The sequence below is a fragment of the Danaus plexippus genome, chromosome 8, assembly GCF_018135715.1.
Source record: "Danaus plexippus chromosome 8, MEX_DaPlex, whole genome shotgun sequence".
In the NCBI taxonomy this organism is placed as follows: Eukaryota; Metazoa; Arthropoda; class Insecta; order Lepidoptera; family Nymphalidae; genus Danaus; species Danaus plexippus.
Window position 1 is genome coordinate 9,092,234 of NC_083542.1, and position 13,648 is coordinate 9,105,881.

The following is a 13,648-nucleotide window of genomic DNA, read 5'->3' on the forward strand; positions in this document are numbered from 1 at the left end:
AGATTTAATGAAGCTCGATCGTCGAGGTAAACATAAAAATAAGGTCTAATATGTCAAAATTTTCATTTATAATAACAACCTATCTTATTACGCAGTAAAGGGGTTTCATGAGCATTTTCCTCATATGAAACCTCTCTTTTGCAGTCAAAGCGATGTAACGAGAGCTCAAAACAAAACGAACAGATGGAATTGCCCCAGAGCTGAGGCTGATTGACCTCGAGTGTAGATTATTGAAACCATCCATCCCTATTCCATTCAAATGGAATTTATGAAATTCGGAAATAACTTAACTTGTGGTAGGTGGTGGTGTTAATAGTAAGGAATAACCCGTAAAAAATTTATATCATCATGTGGTTTGTAAATAAACTTAATAAACTTTCAACTTCATAAACTTTCAACCTTGAAAATTAATCCATCACGTCCCGGTTCGACTCGGTCACTTTACCACTCTATATATTATTAAACAGTAGTCACTTTTTAATAGATATTAGTTATTTTTAGAATATACTAAGTAAAAATTGATCAAATAGAAGAAATACTTTAATTTACCTTATTTTTAGTTATTTTTTTAAATATTTATAATATTATACTGCTACCACTTATTGTGATAATTTTAATGTAAGATATCAGAAACTTTAATTATAAGACGAAGTAATATAAGGGTATACCTGACAGTGACTGTACCGTCAAAAAAGGTTTAGCTGTTTCAGATGTTAGACGGACAGGGAGACAGTTCAATAGATAACAAGTGGAAAAATGCTGTTCTGATATTTGTACTGTATTTGTATGAATATTTAAATATTACAAATTAACACTTTAGTTATATTTAGTTCTTAAGATAATTTGTAAAACGTTAAGGTCAAGAAGAATTATTTGTTCTAATAGTCATTACAAAAAAATCTATTTAACACAGTGCTAAGTAAAAAAATAAAGATACAAATTAGTGTCTGTGCTAAAATTTTGTTAGTGCAGTTTGGGCACCCATTTTTGTCATTAACTTATTAAACCCCACAGTGATCTTCTTGCTAGCCCAGGAAAGCACGAACGTGATAGCAATGGTAGTTTCCCGAAAGTGTTATGCATCTAATTGAGACGGCATGGCAATGTTGAACCTCAAATCGTGTAAAGAGCGAAGTGAGGCGCTTCGCTGATGGCTTGTAACCAGTAATACATCCTCTTTAAATGTGGTGTACCTACTTAACGTCGTTTCGTGTGTGTGTTCTCGGCCCTCCTCCAATTTTACTTGGCGTGACCCTTCAGGGACATAACTTACTCGCAGAGAGTAACCGCTACCCCCTAAACCTTCTCACTTGTAAGTATAAACGCTACTATTGCTGGTTGGTAGGAATCTCGTGCAATTTATTCGCTTAGACATCCGTGTACAACAGTTCTGTAGCGTGTCCTGGGCGGACTCCTCAGTCCTCATGAAAATTGTAGTGTAAATATAATCTTGATTCCTCAATAAGGATTTGATTCAGATGCTCACCGAAATTCTCATGACCTTTGAGTTCGGCTAGCGCCATGTAGGTAAAGTAGCTTTTCCTTCCTAACTCATCATTAAGATGGTACTAACAGCGCACAAATGGGATCAGTTCTAGGTTACTTGTTATATGAACCAAACAAGAAGTGCAAATCGATGAGCGTTTTTATATATTGCAGGGGCTAGTCCTGGTGTACAACCCCATTAACCGCAGAGAAGATAGTATACCCCTATATTGGTCCTACCAGAATGACAAAGGATGGCGTTCTTTCCCGTGTTATCGACAATAAAATTTTTATGCCCCTATCGAAATCATAATTGGTAGCAATAAAATATTTTTTATAAAAGTAACATAGTTTATATCTATAATTCAGCTTCAGTACTATTTATTCTTTATTTCAAGCTTTAAAGAAACAACAGTGCGTCATATATTCGAATTTATAACGTTATAATAATTTGTAAGTTTCAGCTAATGTAATCAATGGTTGTAATATTTTTTACCAGTGTTATGAAAATAAAGCAGAATCAGTCGGAAACAAAACGGACGCTTTTAATTAAAACTGCATATAAGAAATTATCACGACAGCTGTTATTTCCATAACGAATAAAATTTATTTTCACAGATTAATTTATTTTAAGAGTCCTATCTGAAATACTCGATATCGTATCCCATTAAAATAAAGAAGAAATTTACTCTTAAAATATATTGTTATTTCTTAATTTGTAAATTGCTATTTAATTTATTTATTTTTCAAAATATTATAAAATTTCTTTTGTTATGAATTAAAAAAAAAAACTACCTTTAAGTTATATATAAACAGTAATTAGTATGCAATGCGCCGTAATGAGTATAGTTAATAACTTTTAGACTTCTAATTTTCGTTTCATTTAAAACTTACATATATATTGTTACGCAACAAAGAGCTGAGCTCTACACTGTGAAATACGAGGCAATAGGGAATCATAGAATCGTTGCCATTAATAATATTAATGACATATAGGTATCCTCGTATGTACATATCTCCATCGGATTTGGATATTAGGTTTCAAATAAAAGTATTACGTAGAAAATAAAGAAATAAATCATTCACGAAATATATCAGCGACACGCCTAACGATTGAACCTAACAAAAATTGTGTATTTTCATTACACAATAATTTCAAACACATATTAGCTTCTGCTTTATAAGAGTTACTTATATTTTTTTTAAATAATATTACTTATCTAATATTTAATTTCCATTAAAAATAACATTAAAGAATAAAGAACTTAAAGTATAAAATGAACTAAAGTGTCTTTTAACATGTGGCGCCATCCGTGTCATACTAATTATAATATACTATAATCCTTAGAATTATTTTAATGACCAATTATAATTGAATATAATACTGAGCCATTGTAATTTTGTAATGGCAACATTTAGGTATCAACTTGTATTTGATAACTATAAAAACTGACTTTAGCTATTTTGTAGGACATAACTGAAAGTAACGCTGGACATCAAAAAGCAAGACTGAAACTGTACCTAAAACACTAGTTACAGGAAACAGATAATAAAATGTTACACTCGTAATTGTACGATGACAACGAAAATATTGCTGCGGACATATTAAATAATTATTGATATTTCTTAAGATAGAAAAATTCATAGACATAAAACATAGAAATATATATTGTGAAGGTACAAGATAATGTTATATCCAAATTTCTACTCTTGTTAGACAGACGTTGGGATTCGGCCCAGGAAAATAACATTTCTCTCTCACACAACACAATACTCGCAGGTATAATAACACTTAATATCAAGTTACCTTAAAGTTATTACCAAATGTTACTGTAAGTTCAGTTTTATGGTCCTTCGCCAGACACTTTATGCCATGTTCGTTGACCACTCCTTCCTATAAAGTATTAAAATAACTTAAATCAATCTAATCTCACGCTTGGCGTTACGCTCAACCGAATGGACTAATCATTAAATAAAATTATGTTCATTATTAAAATTTATTTACTTTCGCATTTGATGGTCAACAATATAATTATTTCAGAGTCATGAGCGACTTAATAATATATATTTTTAAATTTCAACAAAAATGCAATTTTACGGTATAAAAAAATATGTTAATTTGGTTTTTGAAAAAAAAAAATATTCATATATTGAAAAATCAATTAAATATAAACAACTTAAAATTGATTAAATTAAAAAAAATATATAAACATGTCATTATCAGTCACCATAGTTGTGACATCATAATGTTATAGCTATTTTTATTTTAATAGCAGTACACTGTATTCATTAAATCAACTGCGATTCAGTGAAAATTAAAATTATAACTTCACATGCCTTCGTGAGCTGTCGTCGGGTCTTCGGTACTGGTTTCAAATTTTTTTTTAAATTTTGAAATAACTTTTTATTTATTATGTAAAAATTAAATTAAAACAGTTTTGGTGTCAAACTTACATGTCATCTTTGCATTTTTAATAAAAAGAAAATATTTTTCCAAAATCAATTTTTTATTTTGTATGTAGAACTTTTATTATTATAACCATTATAATAATAAAAGTGACTTGTAATGACATGATAATGCCATGGAAACCTATACTAAAATAAAAAACTGATTGTTTTAGTTCTGAAATCATTATTCGTTTAATTGTACAAAAAATAAACAAAAGCCGTGAAAATATGAAATTATTATGAATAAAGTAAAAAAGCGATTAGCTCTAGAGCAGACATTAATAACTATCTTCAGGGCTTAAAATCATAATACCCAATTATTTTTGTATAAAAAATATAAGACATAACACAATTAATTCCAACTTCAAGTTACAACCTCTTTGATACGACTTATTCTAAATGGATTTTAATTTCAAGTACGACAAAGTGAGGTCCGTTTGTGATAACAATAAATTCGATTCCCTTTTCAAACGTACTCCACAGATATCGGTCCAAAATTATATCTAAAATAACACCGTTTCAAAGGCCGATCCATAGATAAAAATCCGGGACAGAATCTTGGGATCGGATCTATGGAATGAGAGTAGAAGACAAGTTCGATTACACATTTCCCCTGGCGACGTTTTACAATTATCGTTACGCTTTACTTCTTGGTCTCAAACTTATCACGTCACAGAATAAGCTGGCGACTTCTGAGATTAGAAATTAGAACTAGTAAAATGTGAACAGTAATTTGTGAAGATGTGCGAGGATGTATATTTATTTTTATTTTGGATTTGTAAGGAATAGATTTACAACTCGTAAATGATTTGATCATATACAGTTACGATCCGGCACTGTTCGCAAAAACAATAAATATTGCGGTCTGTGAGTCCATTTTGTTATTTGACGTTCAAAATCAATATTGATTAGCATTCCTAGAAGTTTAAATATGTATTAGAGCTGTAAGTTTAATTTAAATTCTGTTCAGAGATTTTTTGAAACTTGGCATAGAAAGGTTTTACTTCTACGATAATTTACATATTTTATTTTTTTTTATAATAAAGTAGTTAATGCTCCTTCAACACATAAGAAACATATTCAAACTATGAATATTAATACGTGTAGTGCATGAAGCTACAAAAATTTTATGCATAGTCCTGTTTTTAAATTATCTTTTCTATTCATATAATATATGATAATGACTTATAAAACTGAATTAATTGTAGAGATATGTTTTACTTTGTAATGATAACTATCAGATGATTCATGCAAAGAGCAAATCTCTTACCTAGTACCTTACAATAGCCAATCGGAAGGAATAAGTGAAGTGGCTTAATAGATGATACGATTCTATTTGACTAGAGTTGTTAAGGTCGTTGATACAAATGAGCTATAGTAAATCAATAGATCTGTTTATGTATATGGTTGTGCATATATATACTATATATACTGTACTATATTTTTAGTTACATTGTGGAGTCATGTGGTTTAAACTTTCAACATAAAACAAAGTTATTCAGTAAAAAGATTGCATATATATGTTTGCGTATAAATGTGAAAATTCTTTTAAATGAGATTAATTTTTAGTGCGGTGTGTGTATTATTGTTTATGATTATGACATGATATATATTTTTTCATAAAATAAATAGTAGCAAAAGAATTCATGTATATATAATTTATATCAGCTGCTCTATGTTTTTACGTTTTAAGGAACATAAGCATACCTATTTTTTAATTTCTAATGTATGTAGAAATTAACAAAAATTTCAGGTGTATTTAATACGCAGTCACAATTGGGTAAGTCGCTTAAAATACAGTATAAGATGCAATTGAAATATCCTATACAGGTTTTAAAACAGGTTATAATCTTAATTCGTTGCTTCTAGATCAGTTGCTTTGACAGCAAATAATCGGTCTATAATTAATTGCTCAGTTTGAACGTGATCTCGTATGGCTCCCCATGGACATGTGTTCGATCTCACAGCGAGTAATGAGTTCATTGTGAGCCATTGATGTATGTAACAGGCTCTTATTGTATTTTAACATTCAGTCTCTCGAGGCCCCGATATTGTTAATTGCAAATGTACTGAAAATTCTGCTTTACGTTTGATTGATTTTATTTATCTATTGTTTCTTACATGATTTAATAATGTTAATAGTGGTATACGAGTATAAACAGGGCGTATTTTTTTTTATGGGAATTATTTTTTAACCATTCACTATTCTTTCTATGGGAGTAACATTTATGGCAAATAAGTGTAAATGAAATTTGACTAATTTATTTAATAATACGTACATTTATTGCACTTTAATTCAGAATTAAATTTTATTTATAACGGCTGATGGGCTTACTTCAATGACTTAACATTTCCCATCATACGCAGCATTTCAAGTAGCGTATGAAAACTCCCAAATTTTTGCTCAATTTTATTAATATATTCATATTGTATTAATAAATCCATAGTTGATTAAAAGTTATGTTTATGACATTATCAAAAGGCTGAAAACTTACATCTAATAATCTAAAATAAGTTTTTTTCGATGTTTTATTCTAAGAAAATACTAATTTTAAAAACAATAATATAATATCAGCACTCTAATCACAATGGTCATAAACCTAAAAGTATTTTTTAAAAGGCAAAACTCATCCAAGTACCCCATTGCATACTTCAACTATGAACTAATATCGTTAAGGTATTTTTTAATGTTATGTCTAAACTTACAAAAGCAAGAATGGATTAATATTTTGAATCTATTATTATTTATTATCTGTCTCTTGATGGATGACCGACAAGTACGAGAAAGCTTATGAGTCAATAGTATCTTATATACATTTTATGAAATGAATTATTAATTGAATAAAAAAATATTGAAGAAGAAATAATTCAAATTCAAAGAAAAAATACTTTTTTAAAATATGTTTAATAAAAAGTTTAAAATTGTGCAATAAAAAAAATATAAATAAATCGTTATTTATTAAAAATTATTGTTATATGTCGTCGTATATATCTACCAGCTTTTGCCTGTGACTCCATCCGCGAGAACATCAGACTTGTATTCTGCCACTTCGGTCACTGAACTCTAACTGCAGTTTATGGTGCAACCCATGTTGTTTCAGGAACGGGGTCGGGATCGGGTTTGGGAAATGGCTCGGGATCGGAATCGGGATAAAAGTTAATAAAAAGACTATGGCTTCTGAATCCAAACTACACTTCATGGTTAGAATTGTGTAGTTTCGGGATAGGAATTCGGAATAAAAGACGGGCTTTGTCCTTCTCCAGGGTTACCTCTATGTCTATACCAAAATAGGTTCAGTGGTTTAGGCGGGAAAACGTGACAGATAGACAGACAGAGTTACTTTCGCATTTATAATATTAGATTATGTTAGTAGGTAGGTTTAGTAGGGATAGAACAGAAAACAATATATGTATATATATATATATATTCTATAATAGGACATACAAATTTTATACTTAGATTAAAGTTACAAAGGTGTTTGTGTTGGAAGGCTTTCGATGTGGTTAAATTTAATTAAATTTGAAATATGAATGTGTGTTATAACGAAATTAAATATATATATATATATGTTTTCGTAAAAATTGTTTGATTTTTTGTGTCTACCTTCACAGTTCGACATTTTGGCATAAATCAAAAGTTTCACTCAATTCTTTTTCATATCAATTTTTTTTTTAAATAAAACAGACGAAATTATTTTATTGAAAATATATGAACATAAAATAAATGTAATATTGCAATATATGACACTGTTGCTTATAATAAATTATGTACCTTTAGAAGCGTCTATTTGCTGTGAGGTTTTAATAATGGTATTCACGTATTAATATGAAATGTTTGAATTTAAATAGTATTTAATGTGTATTATAAGCGGTTATTATCATTTTAATAAATAATTCTGCCTCGGATATCGACTGTGACATATTCCCTGCTTCGATAATGTCTGTACGAGCGGTTTATAATTTGCGATCGTGTTTTGTTTGATTTATTAATTAGATTTAAATTTCGTTGCTTGTTGTATACAGACATTATATGTCATTTTAACAAATAAAATCGACACAGACGAAAAAACTTTTTTATGAAATGCATTTCAATTATAGATTTTATATACATATATATGTATATAATCTTTTATTTGATTTGTCTTAGATATATTTATTTATTTCTGTCAAATAAACATGGAAATAAAAAACTAATCAATTTATTTCATTCTTACTTTAATAAATTCCTAGAAATAACTAACAGGCAACCGGCAGCCGTTGTAAAGACAGCGCATGTTGATTCAGTTGTCAGATCCAACAAGTCCTCCGGCGACTGCGGCCGATTTTTCCATTCAATTTATATTCCCTCAAGATTTAATGGTTTTATCAAAGTAGAAATTGAAAAATTGTTTGCGATTTAATATTGAAGATGTATTTATGCTTATTATATGTGACATTTTTTAAAATTAAAATAAAGTTTAATAAATATAAATCCGCACTGAGAAATCTTTCCTGTATTACAACAAATTTCTTATAAACTATGGGGCAATTTTATTATGGTTTTAATAAAGGCATCAAAGTTCATAACTTACTTTTTGATTGTTTAGAAATATTCCATTTCACACATTTCGTTTTTCATATCTATCTCAATGCTATAATCAAATTATGATATAAAGTTTTCTAAAACCAACTTTAGCATGTTTCTAATTGTCTTTGAGTAAAAACATACATTTTTGTTACATACCTCACAAAAGTGCAATACTCATAAATTGAGATTAAAGTAAATATTTATGTTCAATTGATGATGCCTTATTGTAAATTTATATTCTTATTATTAATCGCAAACCGATGGTTTCAAAAATGATGTCACTAAATCATTAATAATATGACCTCCTAAAGTTTCAAGTTGATATCTTTTTAATCAACACAAATATACAAATACGTTGCCAGCCTTGAATGTTGTGAAAATTCCTTTGAATAAGACTTTTAAAAAGATGCGGTTTCCGTTTTAGATTTTCGTTAACCAACATATTTTGGTAAACTATTTAAAAAAATATATTATAGACAATTTAAATTCAGATAAATATTTTTAACATCAACAGAAACCAATATTGATTGTTATTTTTTAACAAACTGAGGCGGCTGGGAAATCATCTGGTTCTGCTTTTATACGCTGGAAGTTATTTTTTTAATATTTTAAAACTTTCATTAAATTGAAATAATTCATGTTTCTTTAAACTATACTTTTAAATGTTTCTTAGGGACGACTTTTTGAACACTTTTTTAAAGAGTTAAATTATTTTATACTAATGTGTGTTACTAATATTATTGGAGGGCGAATTATTTTTAAGTTAATTATTGGTTTTTAATAAGAAACCTATACCTGATCTGGCTTTTATTGAAGTGGAATTATCTTTTTGCAACGTATTGATTATGTACAGACCTTCATAAATTATGAGACCTTTTGTAAATATTGTCTTTTAATTAGAGTTAAATTGATCACAAAGCAATTTGTTTCATAGACACTCCTGAATTAATGAACTCAAAACTTAATCCTTTATTATTAATAACTATAAATCTAAAACTGAAAGCCCAGACTACAAGCAACGTGTTAACTAAATGTACCCACAGTTTGAATGTTTACAAAGAGTAATTAAAACTAATTGCTCTTAGAAACATTGATACACAGATGTTACCGACTCGTAATTTAGACGTAGGCTTCGTTATATTATTTCAAGTTATCTTTATATAGTGTTTATAATAGAATAGTTTTGTTAATATTGAAGTAATGTAATTCGTAGTTTTAAAATTTATTTAATAAAAACACAGCGTTGTATTTAATTAAATTGTACGACTTACTTTGATTTTTTAACTCTTCAATTAAAGTAATGAGAATCTTATATTTTAAAATAAGTAGGGTACATTAAAGTGTTCTTAAATTAATTTCGTTTCCTACTCAAGAGTTACAGATTTTTTTTCTTGAAGTTCACTTACTTTTATTAAATTAAAATTATATTAAAACTGAGCAAGTGATTAAGACTGAAGTTAGATAGCTGCTTTGGATTATAAACTAGAGCTTTATATACCGTGATTTGATCTTATAACGATAGAAGCACAGGTTACCGATACACTCGAATTCTTTGTGTCACAACATTTTTGGAACACAGGTGACCCTTGCAATCAAATTTCTGGTATCACCCTCCGTGGAGTGCCGACGTCGAATTTTCCGATGTTTCGTATGGACTCTCGCCGTGCGCATTTGTATTAAATATATTTATTTATCTTCACGTAATACCTCAAGAGATACCTTAACAGCGAGTATTGAAGGGAGATGTCGTATATTGAGCTCGGGGTTTGATTTGAATTAACTCTTATAGAATCAGGGGCAGGAAGAAAATTATAAATTACTTAACGTTGTTTAATTAGGTTGTTAGTTGGGCCGTCGATGATCTTCATTGTTAGCTCTTTTAGTCAAAAATGTTTGTAAAAAATAAACATAGGGCCCTGTTATCATATTTGTCCTTTACGCGTTTCGATTCTATTGATTTGATTGTAATAAAAGAGAAAGAAGCCTCTGCGCCTAAGACGGTATTTATTCCAAAATACATGTATAAATTGAGTGTTTTTCATTTTTAATGTAAATCTCAAATCGGGAAATTAATGTGAATTCATGGTGTCTTCTCTGAAAGGGCCTAATTTTCCTTAACGTAACTTGTTTTATTTGCTTTGACTGAAATCTAACAGTAACATAGTTTAATAAAGATTATTGACAGTATTTTCTTCCACTATTACGTTTCTGCACATGTTCTTTTTGACATTTTCTTTAGAAGTCAAGTTTTGCCATAGTAAAGAACACTGAAAATTTTCACACAATGTATTTGCATCCTATATTTGGAACTTATATATAAACCTCGTACTCGGTCCACTGTAACTGTAACAAAATCGTCAACCCAATAATGTATACTTTTAATGTATTTAATAAAAATGACTTCTCAGTTCCTTCCTTCATATATGATGACCGATATTTTATTACTTTAAAGTTACACTTTTTCATTCAACTATACCTGTCAGAGAAGAATGAAGATCATATCTGTAACGTTGATGACTACGGCATATATCGTTCCACATATTTATAGATGACACCCACATCGCAATCTATCACTTGGCTGACGTTCTAATGGGATATTATTACATTATGGTTGACAGAATAAAAATTTATAAGAACATACTTATCCTTATTAATGTATGTATCTGTACATTTATCAAAAAAATATTCTCTCTGAAAATATATCCGCAAAAAAGAATTCAAATAATAAAATATATAAGATATAATTGTTACCATTACAATTACACCTTGTGAGATTCTGCACTAGCTTCGAATAATACATGTACATATTGAATTGTTTATAATACCACAATTTTTCATACATGTTTGTTTCAAAAAAATATTGATATAAAATGTTTAAAATATTTATATCTCGTACAATAGTTTCGTAACGAGGTGATATGAAACTGTAGGCGGAAGAAATATGTAACGATTATTTTCTTCAGTTAGCTATACTTTATAAGTTAGTTATTTGTGTAGTTGTATGCGGTTGAGTAATTAAACAACCCTTACGCTGGTTTACAATGAATATATTTATGTGTGCACATAAAAATGCTGCATAGAGATTTAACTGTGATTTCACACCTTTGGTGGTTTATTTGCATTATAAAATTTTTACTAAACAGTGAACAGATAGAAGTATTTTAATGTTTTAGTATTCATTAGAGACCAGGAAAATAGAAACCAATACGTTCCGCTTTGCAGATATCTCTAATATTAAGACGTATTAAGTCCAAATTACTTAGATATATGTGTATGCTCGGAGCGTGTTGCGGTATGAGGTTAGACAAATGAATCTATGGTGCATTCTAAACAAAAGATCCTTTAACAGGAATGTCCAATCAACTCCGATTTCAGAGTTTTATTCAACAGTTCGAATAATAAGAGAGTAGCAATTGCTTGATCCGTAAATTGAACAATTTTGTGAAACAAAAAATTTAGGAAAATAAAAGTAAGGTGAAGGACACAAAAAACATGTTTTTTATTTATGTCTGAATGTCCGTCCCGCGTGATCTCTAATATTACAAAACCCAAATTATTGAGTTGGAATTAGATTGAAAGGATGAATTATTTATCAGTAGGTCTTAATATTACTTACAAGCAGCTATATTGTCGATGAAAGCATAAAATTTGTTATGTAAATATTTTATGATATGCATCTAAAGTCTTAAATTATGTTTTAATTAATTAATTTTGTTGCAGTTTTAATAAGTTTATTTTTAATTATCAAAAAAAAATATTGTACAATTAGAAGGGAATCTAACCAATCTTTAAAGACCTCTTGTCATTTCAGTTTATATACGTTCATACTGTTTTTTATGAGACGAAACTTCTTAGCATTCCATGGATTCACCGTGCGGGAGCCGGGTCCATCGCGTTGCAGGGAGAGGAGCTTCAACAGTGCCTGGGACTTGCGACCCAGGTGAAGGTTTAAGGGGCCCCTAACTAACGCGCGTTAAACGCTCACCTCCACTGTCCAAGCTCCTCTCTCTACCTAACCAAATATGAAACGAACCTGCTAGGGCTGCCTTCGACGCACGTTCCAAGAATGAACTGATGTTAGTTCTTGGCAGGCTTAAGTCTTTTAGCAGGTTGTAGAGAGGTTTGGCTGTTTAATAATCAATAACAGTATAAGTAATGATTGGATATGAGTTACCTAATTATATTAAAGAAAAAGTCAATTTGTTTTGTGAATGAAACTAGGGTTATGTTGATGAATTTTAAAATAGTCTAATAAAGAAGTATAACGAAAAAATCTTAAGAATGGTCCCCTTTTGAACTTCAAGACAGCAACACGATTAAAAGAGAGTTCATAATGTTTTCAACTGCTCGCCTCTTTATATTCTACTAATCTCGTATATAGCGTAGCAAGGGAATTTGCCTGTGTTTACTATTTATGATGCCTTACCAGAGCTGTAACTGTAAACACGCTGTTAATATTTAGGACTAGGCTTCATGATCTCACCTTATCTTGTACATAGAGATGGTTTATCTATCATTGTGTTGGCATTTACTAAGTAGATATCTGATGTAATTTAATACATAGTAATTTATCTAATGCACTATATAAATAAATAGATTTAATTTAATAAATTGTTACTCATAATTTGTGTTTAGTTTTATTATTTGTGTATAAAAATAAAAACATGATCTGTTATATCGCTACACATAAATATAAAGTATTCGTTGCGCTGTTTAATAGAATTATTTACGCAGTGATAATAATGTAAAATGTTCAGAAGCTTGGTGCAATATAATATTGTGAAAATTTTGTTCTAATGCTTTTTGATATTTGATAACATTTAAGTGAGAATATAATTAACAGATTTTATTATATCACATGTTTTTTACAGGCTTCGAAACCTGGCTAGTGCCAATTTGATTTTTCCGAGTCATATGTACTTTCTAAGAGTATTTAGACACCAGTGACGGACGGTGAAGGAAAACATCGTGAGGAAACCTGGTGTTATAATTTCAAATTATAAGATTGAAATCGCCAACCCGTCTTTAGCAAGCGGCCTTTTGCTCAGCAGTGGGCTCCGATAGGCTGATGATGATGATGATGATGATGATGATGATGATGTTTTAACTGCTACTTGTGATATTTTTTAAAATTATGTACTCTTTAAA